Source organism: Panthera uncia (genome assembly GCF_023721935.1).
Source record: "Panthera uncia isolate 11264 chromosome A1 unlocalized genomic scaffold, Puncia_PCG_1.0 HiC_scaffold_17, whole genome shotgun sequence".
NCBI lineage: Eukaryota > Metazoa > Chordata > Mammalia > Carnivora > Felidae > Panthera > Panthera uncia.
The window spans coordinates 84,038,186-84,057,055 of record NW_026057577.1 but is presented as its reverse complement, the minus strand read 5'-3'; the positions used below and the strand labels follow the sequence as shown (position 1 = coordinate 84,057,055).

Here is an 18,870-nt window from a genome sequence, read left to right as displayed (position 1 = left end):
GTGCAGTGAAGGCCATTTGGTAGCTCCCAGGGAAGACAGGTTACCTGTGGAATGGTGTCTCCAAACTCTCCCTTCCTGGCTCTCAGGCCCCCACCTAGATCACTCTTGCAACTGATCCCTGTGATGACAGGGCGTTCTCTGTCAAATACCATCTTAGAAATGGCAAGGTAGTTTTAAAAAATTGGAATTTTATAAGAAAAAGCAGTGAAGTATTTTTCATTTGCAACATTGATGTGTCCAAAGAAGAAAATGTTACTAATACAGATAAATGGGAAAGCAAAAGGAGGATTTGAATCCAGCCATAGCTGTTCCAGTTATGAGGGATGAATGGCAGCTGGGTTGGTGGCCAGTGGCCCGCAGCATTTGTATGTAGTCACTGTGAATTTGCCCCTCAATCCCAGGCCTTTTCTCAGTGGATTAAAGGGGAGCCAGTAATGGAGAAACTCAAGTGAGGAATGGAGTACAAAGGCTACCTGTTATCTATAGATGACTATATGAACATGCAGCTTGCAAACACAGAAGAATGCTTAGATAGAGCATTGTCTGAACATTGGGTGAAGTTTTAATAAGATGTAATAATGTCCTTTATATCACGGGTATTGAAGAAGAGGAAGAAGATGGGGAAATGAGAGAATAGCATCTTTTTGTAGACAATAAACATAAATAAGAAAGCCAAAGGAGGAGGAGATTGAAAAGGCCTCTAATTGGTTGACCTGGGAAATTACTTTCCACTGACTCCAGCTCACTAAACATCTATCTTCAATTCGCTGATTTCACAACGTGGAGCTTCTTGGGCATTTCCATGGAGCACCTAGATATTCTATGCAGTGAACAGCCCTTCACGCTTTGCATACCACTCACACCTTTCCAACTTCCTGGCAGGATGGTATTTAGTGGTCCATGACTTAGTTTGATGAAGTTAATGACCTCAACCAAATGACCTCTTTCCAAGGCAAGCACAGCTTGCAGACCACAAACTCTCTTTGGTATTCATCATTCTGGGAGTAGCCTGTCTGGAGTTTCTCTCCCCAGAAGGGAAGAGACCTTGTGTTTGGTCAGGTGGACCAAGTGCATGCAAAGTCTCTACAGAGAAGGTAAGAAGCATCCACAATTTGGCCACTGATCTCCCTTCTGTTTCCAGCTGTCAAAACAATTATTTTATTTATTCATTCAACAAAAGTTATAGGTATTGGAGATACATCCTTGAACCAATCAAACAAATTTAATTCTCTCATTCTGTAGAGGGAAGTTAACTAATAAACAAAAGAATGAACAAAAAACTACAAAAGTCCAATCACCTTCCTGTGCCATTTTCAAAGAAAAACAATGAAAACAAAGGCTCCTTGTGAAAACTGGAGTCAGGACTTGGGGCCACTATTACAACCCATGCTATCAGGTACAGACATACCCTCTCACAGGTAGACACTGAAGCTAGACCCTTAAAAAGTTGTTGGAATTGTAGATTCATTTGGGGGTTGAAAGTTAATACAAAATTTAGGATGGCAAGAATCTCTGACCTGTAGACAGGACTCAGTCCTCTTGGACATGTAGGACCCCACATGATTTCAAGAGATTCCTGGAGAGGAATGTTTGCATCTATCCACAGTAGAATATTCCAGGTGCGATGACTCAGTGACAAAGTGTTTGTCTTTGTGTCTACCCAAACTTATTTTGTCCTGCACTATTCTCAGGTTATCAGCACATAATTCTTAAAAAAAAATCCTGTTTAGTTTCATGCCTCTATTCATATTGTGGGAAATATAAGATTTTGGCAAATGAATATTACTTGGAAGGAACCCTGGCTAGGAACCATGTGTCAGTTTATCATCCCTTGGAGAGATCTTGGCTGAAAGTAAAGCCAAGATGGAGAAAAGTAATGCTTGGGCATAGAAAGAGTATCAGATATCTGATGACAAAGGTATTATTTTTATGATTGTTACTGCAGTTGCAATCATTGTGGATATGTGAATAGAAATTCAGTTTGGAATGGCATCTGAGAGTTCTATGTTACAAGTGCTTTCCAATGCGGGTTACACATCTGAGCCACCTGGGGCGTTTATAAAAGGACATATATTTAGGACCTTCCCTTGGTTATTCCGGTTAGTAAGTCTGATACAGGGCTCAGAAATCTTCAGTTCTGTATAGCCAGCTCTAAGAACCACTGATCTCAGTCAATTTTATCCTCCAATAGAGAAGAACATAGCGGTTCCTGTGGAAACATCAGTACCGTAGAGTTCCCAAGCCCATTTATGCATTAGTGAGAAAATCTACGTACAAATTAAATACCATTATTATAATGCTAAAATTGGTCTCTTTGCACTTCCCCACTTTGATACTAACTTGTTCCTAGGAACAACACAGGACCAATTTTCACCTGTCTTTTCTATTAACCATTTTAGTGTGTGTGTGTGTGTGTGTGTGTGTGGCTAGAGGGAGGGAAGAGAGGGAGCTCCCTAGCAGTTCCCTTTTTCTTTATGGCAGCTTCTGGACTCTTCTGCACATCACCCAGAAGGGTAAAGAGTGTTTAAAATGTGAAGGCCATGTTTGTTGGACTCAGGCTGTAAGTTACTCAGGTAATATTCCTAGTACACACACACCTGAGAATGGTCTGTGCTCTCTGATTCCTGCTTCCTTTCAGCTTCCTGAACCACCCTGTTCCTCCTGGAACATCAGCATCAATATTTCCATGTTCCCTAAGGACACACCTTTGATTAGATTCATCATGCCATGGGAAGGGCTGTTCATGTCCTACAGTAGAGCAGTATTCAGTGGCTATGTAAAAGGTCAGACAAGCTGGAAGGGAAGCAGGGAAATGTCACATTTAACTGAAGGATACATTGCGTTCATCAAAAGTGTTTACACTAAAAGGAAAATAAAACTTTGATTGCATGTAAACAGAGAACACTTAATGTAAGCAAATAAATGCATTTATGCTGCAAAATAAGCTGGAATCCAATAACGCATTATAAAATATCCACACATTGTGGAGGGGCAGAGTTGTCAAACCAAATATAGATTCTCACCAACAGACACATACTGAGCTTCTATGTAGGAATTGTATTAAACCAGTAAAGCTTATTAAGCATTGCTTTTTAACTAAGTAGCAACACTCCAAAAACGTACTGTGAAAAGACAAAGATGTGTGTGAGGAGAACTGAGTGGTATTACTGAAACAAATGTGGACATTGAAGGCAAACTCCAATTGGATTTTACCTCAAGTACTGGGATGGCCCTATGGACTTTAGCTAAATATCTTTAAGGAAGAATGCAACCTCATCGTGGTGTGTGTGTGTGGGGGGGGAGGGGGTGTTAAGCATATACACAGTATTTAAAATTAAGAATGAAGTATTTCTGGACATACGGCAGTTAATCAAAATATGTAAAAATTTTAAAACCCAAAATTCCTGTTAAGGCCTTCTGCAGAAGAGAGACAAAGATGTCTCAGGAGGCCAGACAAGGCTGGTATACATTTGCTATAGACTGAATGAGGCGTCCCCACAAAATTTATGTTGAATCCTAATCCCTAGTGGGATGGTATTTGTAGGTGGAGCCTTTGGGAATTCTGGAGTTCATGAGGTTGTGGCCTGATGAATGGGATTAGTGTCCTTATGGGAAAAAAATACAAAAACCCACAGAGCTCTCTTTCCCCTTCTACCATGTGAGGACACAGAAAGAAAATAGCAGTCCATGAACCAGGAAGTGGACTCTCACCAGATACAGAATCTGCTAGCGCCCTGATCTTGGATTTCCCAGCCTCCAGAACAGTGAAAGATAAGTTTCTGTTGCTTACAAGCCACTCACTCAAATGTATCCTGTTATAGCATCCCGAATGGACTAACAAAACCTCCATGGTTTTAAAATACAGCTCCACAGCCAGTGTTCCCAGGTAAGGTGAAAAGACATGGGTCGGTGCTTAGCTTTGGCTACTTATAGAACAGCGTAAGTCTACAGTGATTGTTCAAAATGAGACAATATAATCATGGAATATCTGAATACAATCTGCTACATTTTTTCCAAAAGCAGCAAAATGGGAGCATCTGTCACACTGTCTGTTATTAATACATGATGTACATCGAGGCATGTAGGTACATACGAAGGAACAGGAACGTGTCAACATAAGGCAGAGAAGCAGATGGTATACTCCTTTAAACATGTTTTCTTGTCAACTCTGATAGAACAAATGCTCCTGCTATGCTTTAATTTGTAAAGTACGTATTTATTTTTAACGTGAGAATGTCTACCACATAAAGAAAAAAATTTAATAGCAGTTCAATGTTTCTTAAAAATGATTTATCTCTTGTGCAGCACTCTCTGAGCCAAGTAACCAATTTTATTTAGAAATTGAAAAATGACAGAGGATTATTTTTAGAGCAATTTCTCTACTCATGCCCTGTAACCTCTGAAGAAGTCAGGCCTATGATGGCATGCACAGAAAGCAACAAAATTGTCAACATCTATATTTATTTCTTGAAGAAGACTATCTAATCAGACATTAGATGATGCCTTTGTGACCATGATTCTCAAATGGATGTGATTATTCTATCTTACTACTTTTAGAAATAGGATTTACAGCTCCCTTCTGCATATTTTTCACTTGGTATGTCTATTATGTTTCCTTTTAAAGGTTGTATTAAAAAAATTTTTTGACTTAATGTAAAACCAGAAAAAGAAATTGGCAAGCTGGCAGAAACAATGTGAGGTAAAAAATCTATTCAGGAAACATGAATTTCAGATAGATGACTGCTATTTCTCCTGGGCCTGGGTATGCTTTCTTCAGCCCTAGTTCCTGTGGCCTCCTGCCTGAGGAAGGTCCAGAGAAAGGCCTGGATGTAGTGATCCAGAACTTGGAGCACAGGGAACAGCCTTCTCACTTCTGTAATACAGTATTCTATTTTACCTTCTGATGTCCCATGTCTATCATGATAATGATTCAGTCCTGATAATGATTCAGGACTCAGTGGGCTCTTTCCCAAGGGATTCCTTTTAGTCTCCATTTCTCAACATGTAAGGGAAAACTCCACTCTGATCCATCTAGACACTTGCTCAAAAATATACAATGACTTGTCACTGCTGCCAGGGTTCCTCTCCAGTTTGAATGCTCCTTTCCTCTCTATCCTTATTGTCTGCTACTGCTTCTGGAGTACATATGTACTTTATTGAATAAAAATCTGCCATATCCATACTTTCCCATTCCAAAATTATGTCTTTTCCCTTGTGGTCCCTTCTGCTGAAAATGTGCTGCCCATCGCCCACAAGGTCCCACCTATTCTCCTATTTGAGTTTAGCCTCCACCTTCTCTACCAAAGCTTCCTTGATTTTTCCAAATAGAAAAAACCTCCCAACACTCAGATTAAAGGCTTTTTATTACCATTGTCAGTGGCCATTATATTATCTGTACACACACTGGTCTTCTCCCTCAGTGAGAAGTATCTTGAGGGCAGTGACCACATTGATTGCCCTCTCGTATCTCACACGACTCAGCACAGGCCTGGCGCAGAGAAGCTGCTCCAGAATTGTTGGCTGAATTCACTGTTCAGTAAAGCTCTCATTCCCAGTTCTGGGAAGTTGAGAGTGATGAGTTCTAGCCCAGAGGGTGGAAGGAGTGAGGACAACTCTTAGATGAGTTCATTGTTAATACCATAACTCACTCACCTCCAGGAGGAAACATGGTGTGACAATCACAAATATGTTTCTCTTATGTTCTTATCTTTGTGAGTCAGCTGTTCTCTGGACCTGTTCTCTGACATGGTCTCTTGGCCTTCTTGCTCTAGCTCTGCTAGCATGATTGAGGTCTGCACTCCTGTCATAACAGTATTACAACTCCGAGCAAATGCAGCAGCCTCAAACTTCCTTGCCTGGGATGCTTCCAAACAAGAAACTGAGTTCATTTTGGTTTGCTCCCTCCCCTTTGTCCGCCATTCTAGTGGATCTGTGCACAGTTCTGCTGCTTTGCCCTTTACAGCTACCTCCTGAATCTATATCCCTCCAACTCATTTTTTCACCTGTGGTGCCACTCACTCCTCCTTTTCAGACCCGCCCCACCACACAATCCTTTGTCAAAATTATAGTTTCTGGCAATTGAAACTCTAATCATTTTCCAAGCACTAATTTTCCTCTGAGCTGTGAACAAGCATGAAGATACTAGACAGAGCTGGAGACACTTGTCAGAAAAAGAAAAGACAACCATTAACTTCATTAATATTCCCTCTCATTAACTTATTCACATAATAATGAAAAAAAGTGAGTACCTACTATGTACCTGACATTTTCTCAGCACTTGGGATATGCACTATATAGAGCATGAAGATACAGATGTCACTGCCCTCTTGGAAAGGCACTTGGCAGACATACAATAAGCAATAACCTTACCAAATAAGTAAATTATATCATTTGCTATGGACAAAAGAACAGAGCAAGAATTCGGGCCATTGGGAGTTCTGAGACAGAGTGTGCAGGTTGTGCAGACTTGGATCACATTTGAGCAGACTTGGTGGAGATGAGTAAGCCCAGTAGGAACTGAGGAGGAAGAGCAGTCAGGCAAGGGGATGGAGAGCAAAGGTCCTTAGGCAGGAGAGTCTCAGGATTATCTGGGGACATGAGGAAGGCTGTGTGGCTGGAGAACAGTGAAAGGGGAGAGTAGCAGGAGGTGTGTGCAGGGTTAACAGGATAATGGCCTTATAAGCCATTGTAAAGTCTTTGGATTTTTTTTAAATTTTAATCAGAGTAAAAAAAAATTCCTTTATTGTAACAACAAAGAGGGAGTGCTTTGAGGTGGCCTTCCCTAAATGAAGACATGACATCAGTCTTCACTCACCTTACACACTATTGTGTGACCCATCAGTAGAACAATCTAAACAATCAGACAGCACTCTAGATGAACACACAGGTGGTCTTGAGTAGCAGCACAAGGCAGACCCAGGAAGGAAGAATGAAAGTCACTAGAGGTAGGGAGAGGTTTGAGATTCAACCAAAACTTTAGACACCACTGTGTGTGTAAGAAGTGTTTCCTAGCAGAGAGAGCTGCTCAACGATAAGCACTACACAGAAAAGGCACAGCCACAAAATGGCTACCTAAGTGCTTAGGAGGAAATGAGAAGGAGATTGCAAAGAACACCACCATGAAGTACACCATTTATGGCCTCTTATATCTACATGCTGAAAGCTCTGTATAGGAAATTAAAAAAGCAAACTGTAAAGAAAACAAATCCCTGACTGCCATTCTAGGCACCTCAGAAAGCTACTTGGATAGAAGTCATGGCTAGAGTATCATGGTAGAAACAAACATATTGGAAAGGATGAAGGCACAGTCTATAAATCAAGAAGTTATATTTATAGAATTTGATGAAGCTGGTAGTGGGTTGATGTGGAAGAAGGATATGTGGCTGGAGAGAAGAGGAGGGGAACACAAAAATGATAGCTAACCTGACTAGTTTCAGCAGCTAAAAAGAGTTTGCTTATAATATAGCGTATTATGCTTGATAAACTTACCAGAAATTCAAAGAGAAGGATGATGCCATTATTTGTGTGTGTTGCCTGGAAACTGTCATCTTATCTTTACTCAACTGGGTGTATTTTAAGGAGAAAGAAAAAAAGTAGGTGTTACAAAACCACTTGTGATTCTTTCTTCCTGTAACAAACAGCACAGGGCGCTGAGTAGTGTTTCTAGGATCAATGTGGGCATTCTGGCGAAGGGGTGATGTGTGCCCTGTGACTCTGTATCTTTATATCCCCTTCATTCCCACTTCCTTTGCACACCTTTTACCTCTTCTAATCTCCCTCACGTCACGGAGAACTGCCTCCTCAACCTGCCAGCTTCCACCCCATCCCAGAGAGATCCCAAGGAGGTCAACAACACCAAAAATGGCCAAGAGGTCAAGGGAAATTTAGACTGAAAGGTGTCCATTGCATTCAAGGACAAGGGGGACATTTGTGATCTGGGCAAGAGTAGTGTTCACAGAGGGTTGAGGAATGAAGGAGAGGTAAGGAACTGGAGCCAGTGTAATAAATCTGACTACAAAAAGAAGGGAGTGGAGTGAGGCATTTAAATTTTAAGGCAGGAGAACCTCGAGCATTTTAAAATGTTAAACATTAATGGAAAGGAGCCACATACAAGGAACAGGCTGATGATAGAGGAGAAGGAGGGAATAATCAATAGCACAAGGCCTTGAACTAGGCTCCAATTTTAATACGAGATGTTCAATAATTCTTGCCTGGCCTTTGACCTGTTGCTGAGATCCAGCAAACTAGTGTAGGGAAATGTTTCTGACTGGCCCCTCACATGCAAGAAGCTTAAGTTTCACCACTAAGTAGGATTCTGAGCACTGGAGCAATTAAACAAATCTAAGAGAAATGACAGGTCATCTACATCTGAAGTTATATGATCCAGAAAGACTCCCTGTACTCCAATACATGCATAACATTTTCTTAATGTCCTCTGAGGTCTGCGACTAATATGATAAACCACTCTAACCATTTCTGAAAGCCATTTCCACATTAACATTATCCAATTGATTTTCATTATCCTGGGAACTTTTTTTTTCTCTAAAGATCTACTGCATCTGCTCTGCCTTTAATTGTTTTAACAAGCTCATCTCCAAGCAAGACATTTACAGAGACATAAATTAGTCTGACTCAAACTCAGAATTCTATGTGATTTGAAGAGAGCTCAGTTCTGACCAACAAAGACCTGAGCCAAAGGGACATACTGGTCAGCATAACGTATCTCTGTGTTAATGGTTTAATTTTCAAAGACAATCTCACAGAAAATGCAGGTGGAAATCACTCTGTACCATGCAAATTGGGACTATATTTAGTTCTGGAATTCATATTCTGGTACATTTTTAAAAATCTTATGAGCCTTCCATGCTCCTTAGCCCCCACCTAAAAGCAAGCATGCATAATAAACCCTCCCATGATGGCAGCACTGGCAGCTGCATGGAGACACACAGACACAGAGCCAGTATTCTTCCCAGTTCAGTAGAGATATGGCATTGGGAGTAACCAGTGGCCAGCAACCAGATATGGGGTAGGGAGTAACCAGTGGCCAACAAGTTGTTGGGCCAACTCTTGGAAAGTAGAGTCAGTAAAGATTCTGTACTAAAGTGAACATTGAACAACTGAATATGCATAAGCTGAGAATTTTCTGCAAGTGAGAAAAAAATTTGATCAAGAAGAAGGTAGTGAGAGCATTAGCAACACATAGATGAACACTAGGAGAACTTGACAACATTTAAAGAGACTCCAAGATCCAAGAAGATCAGACCAGAAGAGATGCAACTCCCTAGTCACAGTGGGCCAGTGTTCTCAATAATTACTGACACTGCTGTAGATCTAAATATGCAACCCTGCTAGACAGTGAGTACAACAGTTGATGTAACAATACAGTGTGTCATTTATGGTTCTCATTGCCCTGTGGATCCAGCATTCCCAATCCCTTCTGTTAAGAACTTGCTTCAGCTATTGTTAGTGATGACAACAATGGCTGGATTGAATACACACAAGCTTGTTTCAGGTAAGATTCTGTCCCTTATATAGAATTTGTCTTATTTCTAAGAGTGATACATATTACACCAGACATTTGATTTCCATTTTTCAAGAGAAGACTTTCCTACTAATGTTCAGTGAAGCATTTATAATTCGTTTCAGAACACCATGTTTTCATACCTACAAATAGTGTCAAATTTGGGTCATGCTGCTTTATGGATTCAAACATGACCTAGACCAGTGAAGAAGGAAATTTTATTGTATTAAAAGTGGACTGCGCTCATAAGTTGATACTTCAGAATAGGTTTGTTCTGATACTGGACTGACCCTTACTTAATGAAAGAATGTTTTCTAATTTTCTTAACGCCTTCTGCCCATCTGTCAGATAAAATGTTCCTACCTATTTAGTTTAGGAAACCTGGCAAATGTAAACAGTTGTTCTGGTTTGTACTGACATGAAGGTTGTTGATAATTTTATGAAAATATGGTCTATCCCCAGCCACTTGTGTCAGAGAATCTGAAGCTGCATGATTTTGTATGAAGCACATCATGCCAGACCCAGTGAATTTTCTTTGGTGCTACTATAGTCAGCTCTGAATTTTAGAAATGACCAGACCTAGAATCTACTGGAAGCACATTGTGTGGAGTCACCCCAGAGTGTGCTGAGTGGACCACTCAGAAAAGCCTGGTACCAGGCTGCTAGAATCAGACTTTCTGCCTCTGTTGGCATCAACCAGAGCTTGCTTTGAAAAGGATTTGGCTTCTGTTTTTGACATATGGGAGAAGATGTCCAAAAGAATGTAAAACAAATTTTCCTGATTAGGGTTATTGCAGAAGCTGACCCTGAGACAAGGTTTTAAGTGTGAGTAGTGTGAGGAGTAGTGAGTTTTAAGTGTGCATAGTCTCCGGAGACAGTGTAGAACACGCCTGTCACTTTGCCTTGGGATGAAGTGGCAAGGAAGCTAGGACACTGGTCCATCAACTCCCCTTCTGTCATTGGTTGAAGGCTGTTTCCTCAAGCATTAGCTGGGTAGCACTCTGGCTTCCTCGTGCACAGGCTTCTGCAGCAAGGAAAAGAAAGTGTTCGGACAGAGAGTGGAAGGAATTGGAAGCCAGGCAGCCTTTGGTGTGCAGAGGTGATGGAGGGCATGGGGGCTTGGTATGTACAAAGACTACATCTGCATCATGGGTTACCAAATGAATGGGAACTGGGTCCCTCAGTGGGGAGAAGAGACCTTGTCTTAGTCCATTCAAACTGCTATAACAAAATTAACATAAACTGGGTGGCTTATAAACAACAAATACTTGTTACTCGCAGTCCAGGAGGCTGGAAGTCCAAGATCATGGAGCTGGCATGGTGGAGTTCGGTGAAGGCCCTTTTCCAGGTTGCATGCTGCCAACTTCTCACTGTGTTCTCACAAGGCAGAAGGATCTAAAGAGTTCTGTGGGGTCTCTTTTATAAGGGCACTAATCTTATTCATGAGGGCTCCACCCTCATAACCTAAGCACCTCTCGGTTCCATCTCCTGCCATCACACTGGGAATTAGGATTTCAACATGAATTTGGGGGAGCTAAACACTCAGAGCCTAGTTACCCCTGGAGAAACTGTCTCAACTGGAACAATCTAAGGAGATGGTGCTCCTCCTCCTTCACATACCCCTTCCTCTCCCCCCCCCCCCACAGCTGCTGGTGACTCTCCATGACACAACATAAAGAGGAAGAAGAGAATCTTTAAACAGATAAAATATGATTAGACAGAAGAAATGTACACATACAATTACTGAGCACTGACCACGTGCAAGGCACTGTGTGGAGGTTAGGATAATGAATAAGACAACATCTTCTTTCTCTTATGGAGTTGGCTATGAAACAGGTGGGACAAACATTAAAAAAAAACAACTCACAGAACTCCTCAAGAGGTAAAAGACAACACAAGCCCTCTAACTATTGGACAAAGTGTTGAATGTTAAGAAATAATTAGTGCTTTGCCAAGATTACAGAGGAAAGTGAGAGCATGAGAGAGCAAACAAGTGACTTTTGGTATGGACTGGAGGATGGAGGGAGGTCAGGGGGGACTTTATAGAGAAAATGAGATTTTAATTGGTCCCAAAAGGACAGTGGGATTTGGATGAGGGAGAGGCATCACTGGGGGGTGAGTACTGCAGACAGACATAAGAAACGTATTAACTCTTTTAGAGAATTAAATACTGACAGAGACATACAATGAAACGAATGACACAGTGGATTCTCAGCCTCTAGACAGCTTTCAGTGTTGTACTGACACATACTTTGGGCTTGTTGACCTGTGGGGCTGTACTGGGATCATGAGGGTTGGCTTGATGGGACAGGATGAGACATAAGGATGGGTAGCCAAGATACACATTCAGAAATAAAAGTAAAACTCTCAAAGAAACTCACTAGCTCACATCTGGTAGAAGGGTAAGGACCTCCTAACTGCTGCCCAGACCCCCATGGCTGCTAGTGCCAAGATCCAGTGGGCAGAGGAGGTTCACCAGGGACACCTGGAGGCAGGAACCAGAGCCTGCACTCTGAGGAGTGAGGCTCAAGGAGGAATCCCAGCCTCCAAGACCAGAGCCCTAAAGGCCAGAAAGTGTCAGAAGCATCATGAAACAAAAACGCACAGTCTCACACTCAGCCTCTTGTTTGCTGTGGTCCTATAGCCCCCATTTGAGGGCCGAGCAGAGTGAATCAAAATAAAACTATGACAGCTCAACAAGAAAATTGATAACTCATTGAGTGAGGTGCAAAAGATTTGAATAGATACTTCACAAAAGAAGTTGGGACAACAAGCACATGAAAAATGTCCAACATCATTATCAAGAAAGAAATGGAAATTTAAATCAATAATGAGATACCACCATACAGTCACTCATATGGCCAGAATTTTTTTAAATATTTATTTATTTTGAGAGAGAGAGAGAGAGAGCTGGGGAGGGGCAGAGAGAGAGGGAGACACAGAACCCGAAGCAGGTTCTAGGCTCCAAGCTGTCAGCACAGAGTCCAACGTAGGGCTCAGACCCACAGACTCGAGAGATCATGACCTGAGCCGAAGTCCGACGCTCAACCAACTAAGCCACGCACACGCCCCCAGAATTTTTTAAATAGACAATACCATGTGCTGACAAGGATGTGAAGAAACCAGAGCTCTCTTAGGTTGTTGGTGGGAATGCAAAATGGTGCAGGCACTTCAGAAGCTAATTAATTAGAAAGTTCTTATAAAATTAATACATACTGCCTATATGACCCAGCAACTCCACTCCTAAGTATTACCCTAAAAATAACTAAAAATTCATTTCCACAAAAATATCTGTATTAGCAGCTATAGTCATAATCTCCCCCAGACTGGAAATAACCAAAATGTTCATCAATTGTAAATGGACAAACACATGTGGAGCATCCATGCAATGGAACACCTACATTAAGCAATGAGGAGGAATGGAATACTGCTGTGTGCAACAGCATGGATAAATCTTAAGAGCATTCCGTTCAGAAAAAGAAGTCAGATACAGGGGTGCCTTGGTGGCTCAGTCAGTTAAGTAACCAACTCTTGATCTCGGCTCAGGTCATGATTTCGCAGTTCATAAGACTAAGCCCTACGTTGGGCTCTGTGATGACAGCATGGAGCCCACTTGTGACTCTCTCTCTCTCTCTCTCTCTCTCTCTCTCTCTCTCTTCCTCTGCCTCCCCAATTGTGCTCTCTCTCAAAAAAATAAATAAGCTTGCATTAAAATAAAAATGAGGATGGGGGTGTGGGGTAGAAAGCCAGACAGTGGCAGGTCTGAGCCTGTGAGCAAGTTGCTGACCTAATCCCTTCCTCCTCTGGCAATCTTGGAGGGAAGAAGATAGAGGAAGGCCCCCTTTCCAGAGTGGTTTTGGAGCACTGACTGAGACCCTCAAAGACATTCCCGCCTAACATTTCCAGATATTTTCCGCTTCACCAGAGATCCAATAAGTGGTTCAACAGCTCATGAGATCCTTGAGGCCATGATGCATGATGTGTCCATGAATCCTCTGATGGGCAAACAGGAAGCCCAGGGAGGGAGAAGGCCCAGAAAGCTCTGCTAACCTGGGTTGTAGGTCCAGCATTGTCCACAGAATTGCCAGTCCCTTTACCCCCGAGCCCTATGTCTTCCCGGTAGCATGCTCATCTCTGACCAGATGACATTAGAGGAGGTTCTTTCAAGGTGATTCCAGGTTGGCTATGGAAAAAATAAGGATCAGCTTGTTTTGGTTTCTTTGCAATGATTTCCACCTACTCATAGTCAGTCATGTCACAGATCAAAAACAAAACAGAACAGAACAAAACAAAACAAAAACCTGGGGAAACTAAAAAATGAATGGAAATGATCATTGACACTTCTGATCAAGAGTAGGGTGGCTTTTTAGGGCCACAAGTATTGTCAGGTCACCGTCAGTCAGAAAACTCAGTCAGAAATTTCTGTCTTGAATGAATGTGTCACTTATTTCCATCCTGCCTCTGACCAGGACTCGAATCAAGGGAGGAAAGTGTAATATTCTGTGACAGTGATTGCCAACAGAGGAATGTCAAGAGGAGAAAGGAGCCCATGTAAACAGCAATACAATTTTCTCAGATAGAAGGCAATTTGGGAGAATTTAGTAGAATTCTGAAAGGATGATGGGGTGTAAACACGTAGATGGCCCTGGGCACCACATTTCTTATCCGCACCTTCGTGCTATCTCCCTGGAACAAACAGAGAATGCAACTGTAATCTGCTAATGAATACATGTTTTTCACATATTGTAACCCTTGAATTAGATGCTGCATCTTATCCGTTTAACCTAAATTCAATCTTGCTGGTTATATTTGCAGGTGGCACACTATTGAAATGCAAAGAGGCTTTTCCAAATACATAACCCTATACAATTGCTTTCTTTTGCTGCTTGAGTTGATGGAAACCTATTTTCCTTTCTGTGGGATTTGGGGTTGGTTTTGCTTTATCTTTTTTTCTTTTTGTCTTTCACGAAGGCAAGAGAGCCAAGATATTTAAAATGATGCACAATGAAGATCTCAGATCACTGGTCTAGCACTAGCTCTGCCTGGCTCACTATTTACACATGTGACAATGATCTCCCTTTATGGGTTAGAAAGGGAAAGTGCATCCTTCTCAGCGAGTGACTCTGTGAAACTTCCATTAGTGAAAGATGTGCATTGTCACAGAAGATGAACAAAAGTGTTCTTGCCACAGAGGAGGAAAAAACATGACTTCTCGCATTATAACAGAGGCTTGCTTGCTTTAGAAAGAGAGGAAGAACAGAGAGAGGGAAAGAGGAAAGGAAGAATGCAAAAGAACAAATTTTGAGGGAGATGAGACCAAACATCGGAGGTTATCTCTACAAGTAAATTTTTTGTAGGTTTACAGCTTTGGGGAGTGGCAATCTTCTTTTATAGTCTTCTGTTTGAGTATAAATCCATAAACATCTCCCTCTAAATGTGTGTGTGTGTGTGTGTGTGTGTGTGTGTTTGTGTGTGTATAAAAAAAAAAAAAGAGTCCCCCATTCTCTTACCTCCTCATGAAACAGAGTAAAGACAATACATGCTTAAGACCTGCCATGGTGCTCGTTCCTGCAGAGTAGACAAGTACTGACTTCATAGTTGGAGCTCAAAAATAATATTTGAGATTAAGTGGTTTAAAATGTAACAATGGTTGAGAAGTATCGCAGCTGAAGAATTTGTGAAGGTTAATGATTTGTCACTGTTAGAGGAACAAACAAGAATAAGCTGTTAGCTTGCATTTTTCTCTTTCATATTGACAGTCAATAGAGTAATTCACGAGATGATGAATTAACTTCAAAGAAAGAGACAGGTATTTGAATTTGTAGCTCCAAGCCCCTAAGACTGCAAAAGAATGCTCAAAAAAAACAAAACAGGGCTATGTGCTCTGGAGAGGAAGGCATCCGATGTCCAAACTGTGCATGAGTGCTAAACTTTATGGAAATGTTGCAACTCATGTTAAAGGATACATAGAACAGACTTGTCTCATACAAGTGTCTCTCTCTTTTTTTTAATCATCTTAATTTTGTTTTCATTTAAGTTTATTTGGTAGGGCCAGTTCCTTCCCTGGAGGAAAAGCAGGGTATCATATGGGTTTCCTGGTCACTCTGACGTCATAAAAATCCTCCAGCTATTCTAAATTTCAGCACAGCCTTTATTCAGAAGTTACAAGCCCAATCCACTGTAATAATCAAAACTATGAACTTGGTTTAAGTTTGAGGCATCTCCACACACCAAGCTAGGGCCAGCTCCAAGTAGAAAGCTTCCCTCCTCCTTCAAAGAGATCTTATACACATCTCCCACTATAGGTAAGGAAAGCTCTTACCTGTGCAGTACTGTTCTGAATGTCACACTCATAAAAAGCTTTCTTCACATCTGGCCTCCAAAAAAAAAAAAAAAAGTGCTTCAAATTCTCACCCTTTTGTACTGTCCAAAGTTTCAAGGGCTTTAAGGATCATCTAAACTCTTAACCATGACTATACTTTAGATTTTGTTTTTTTATAAATGTGCAAGGAAGAGAAAACGAACATATCTCAGGGAATGATAGCTGGCTAAATTCATATCATTTCCACTTTAGAGCAGCCTAATTAAAAAAAAATACACCTTATTTCTTGAAAGTGTTGGCTGGTGTTGGTTCTTTATTTTCAACTGAAATTGTAAAATTAAATATCTATTTAGAAAGCTAAAGTTTTTTTAAATGTTTATATATTACCTCAGTTTAACAAATGATTGACACTGGCAAAAGAAATATTAAGGGAACCCTAATTCATGATCATATGAATTTTATTTCCTAGTACAGATAATAGTTCTGTGTTTGATTTTTAGATATGAGATCCATAGTTGATCAAACTACCAAAATTATAATATCACAAGCATTTTGACTAGCAGAACTGTTCTTCTTTTTTAAATATAATTTATTGTCAAGTTAGCTAATATACAGTGTATACAGTGTGCTCCTGGCTTCAAGAGTAGATTCCCATGACTCATTGCTTACATACAATACCCAGTGCTCATCCCAACAAGTGCCTTCCTTAATGTCCATCACCCATTTTCACCTCTCTCCCACCCCTCCCATCAACCCTCAATTTGTTCTCTGTATTTAAGAGTCTCTTATGGTTTGCCTCCCTCTCTGTTTGAAATTATTTTGCCCCTTCCGTTCCCCATGGTCTTCTGTTAAGTTTCTCAAATTTCACATATGAGTGAAAATATATGATATCTATCTTTCTCTGATTGACTTATTTCACTTAGCATAATACCCTCCAATTCCATCCACGATGTTGGAAATGGCAGGATTTCATTCTTTCTCACTGCCAAGTAGTATTCCATCGTATATATAAACCATATCTTCTTTATCCATCCATCAGTTGATGGACATGTGGGCTCTTTCTATAATTTGGCTATTGTTGAAAGTGCTGCTATAAACACTGGGGTACAAGTGCCCCTATGAATCAACACTCCTGTATCTTTTGGATAAATTCTTAGCAGTGCTATAGCTGGGTTGTAGGGTAAATCTATTTTTAGTTTTTTGAGGAAATTTCACACTGTTTTTCAGAGTGGCTATACCAGTTTGCATTCCCACCAACAGTGCAAGAGGGTTCCCGTCTCTCCACACCCTCGCCAACATCTGTTGTATCCTGAGATGTTAATTTTAGCCAGTCTGACTGGTGTAAGGTGCTATCTCAATGTCGTTTTGATTCGTATTTCCCTGATGATGAGTGATGTTGAGCATTTCCATGTGTCTGTTGGCCGTCTGGATGTCTTCTTTGGGAAAATGTCTATTCATGTCTTCTGCCCATTTCTTCATTGGATTATTTGGTTTTAGACTGTTGGGTTTGGTAAGTTTTTTATAGATTTTGGGTACAAGCCCTTTATCCAGTATGCCATTTGTAAATATCTTCTCTCATTCCATCAGTTGCCTTTTAGTTTTGTTGATTGTTTCCTTTGCAATGCAGAAGCTTTTTATCTTAATGAGGTCCTAGTAGTTCATTTTTGCTTTTACTTCCCTTACCTTCAGAGACATGTCAAGTAAGACATTGCTGTGGCTGAGGTCAAAGAGGTTGTTGCCTGTTTTCTTCTGTAGGATTTTGATGGATTCCTGTCTCACATTTGGGTCTTTCATCCATTTTAAGTTTATTTTTGTCTATGGTATAATAACGTGGTCCAGTTTCATTCTTCTGTATGTTGTTGTCCAGTTCTCCCAGAACCATTTGCTAACAAGAACGTCTTTTTCCATTGCATACTCCTTCCTGCTTTGTCAAAGATTAGTTGTCCATACATTTGTGGGTCCAATTCTGGGTTCGCTATTCTATTCCATTAGTCTTCGTGTCTGTTTTTGTGCCAATACCATACGGTCTTAATGATTACAGCTTTGTATAATAGGCTATAGTCCAGGATTGTGATGCCTCCCACTTTGTTTGTTTGTTTGTTTGTTTTTTCTTTTCTTCAACATTACTTTGGCTATTTGGGATCTTTTCTGGTTCCATACAAATTTTAGGATTGTTTGTTCTAGCTCTGAGAAGAATACCACTGCAATTATGATTGGGATTGCATTGAATATGTAGATTGCTTTGGGTAGTATTGACATTTTAACAATATTTGTTCTTCCAATCCATGAGCATGGAATGTTTTTCCATTTCTTTGTGTCTTAAATTTCTTTCATAAGTTTCCTATAGTTTTCAGCATACAGATATTTGCCTCTTTGGTTAGGTTTATTCCAAGGTATTTTATGTTTCTTGGTGTAATTGTAAATGGGATTGATTTCTTGATTTTTCCTTCTATTGCTTCATTATTGGTGTATAGAAATCCAACCAATTTCTGTACATTAATTTTTTATCCTGTAACTTTGCTGAATTCATGTATCAGTTCTGGCAGCTTTTTTTTTTCTATATAGAGTGTCATGTCATCTGTGAAAAGTGAAAGTTTGACTTCTTCTTTGCTGATTTAGATGCCTTTTATTTCATTTGTTGTCTAATTGCTGAGGCTAGGACTTCCAAAACTATGTTAAACAACAGTGGTGACAGTGAAAATCTCTGTCATGTTCCTTATCTCAAGAGGAAAGCTCTCAGTTTTTCCCCATTGAGGATGATATTAGCTATGGGCTTTTCATATATGGCTTTTATGATGTTTAGGTATGTTCCTTCTATCCCTACTTTCTTGAGGGTTTTTATTAAGAAAGATGCTGTATTTCGTCAAATGCTTTTTCCACATCTATTGACAGGATCATATGGTTCTTATCTTTTCTTCTATTAATGTGATGTATCACACGGATTGATTTACACTATTGAACCAATCCTGCATCCCAAGAATCCAACTTGATCATGGTGAGTAATTCTTTTAATATACTGTTGAATTTG

General features: G+C 40.5%; 1 pseudogene; it reads left to right on the top strand.

Annotated features, from left to right (window-relative positions):
- The first annotated feature begins 327 nt into the window (after positions 1-327).
- LOC125935262 (small nuclear ribonucleoprotein F-like) lies at positions 328-746 on the top strand (annotated as a pseudogene).
- The last annotated feature ends 18,124 nt before the right edge of the window (positions 747-18,870 follow it).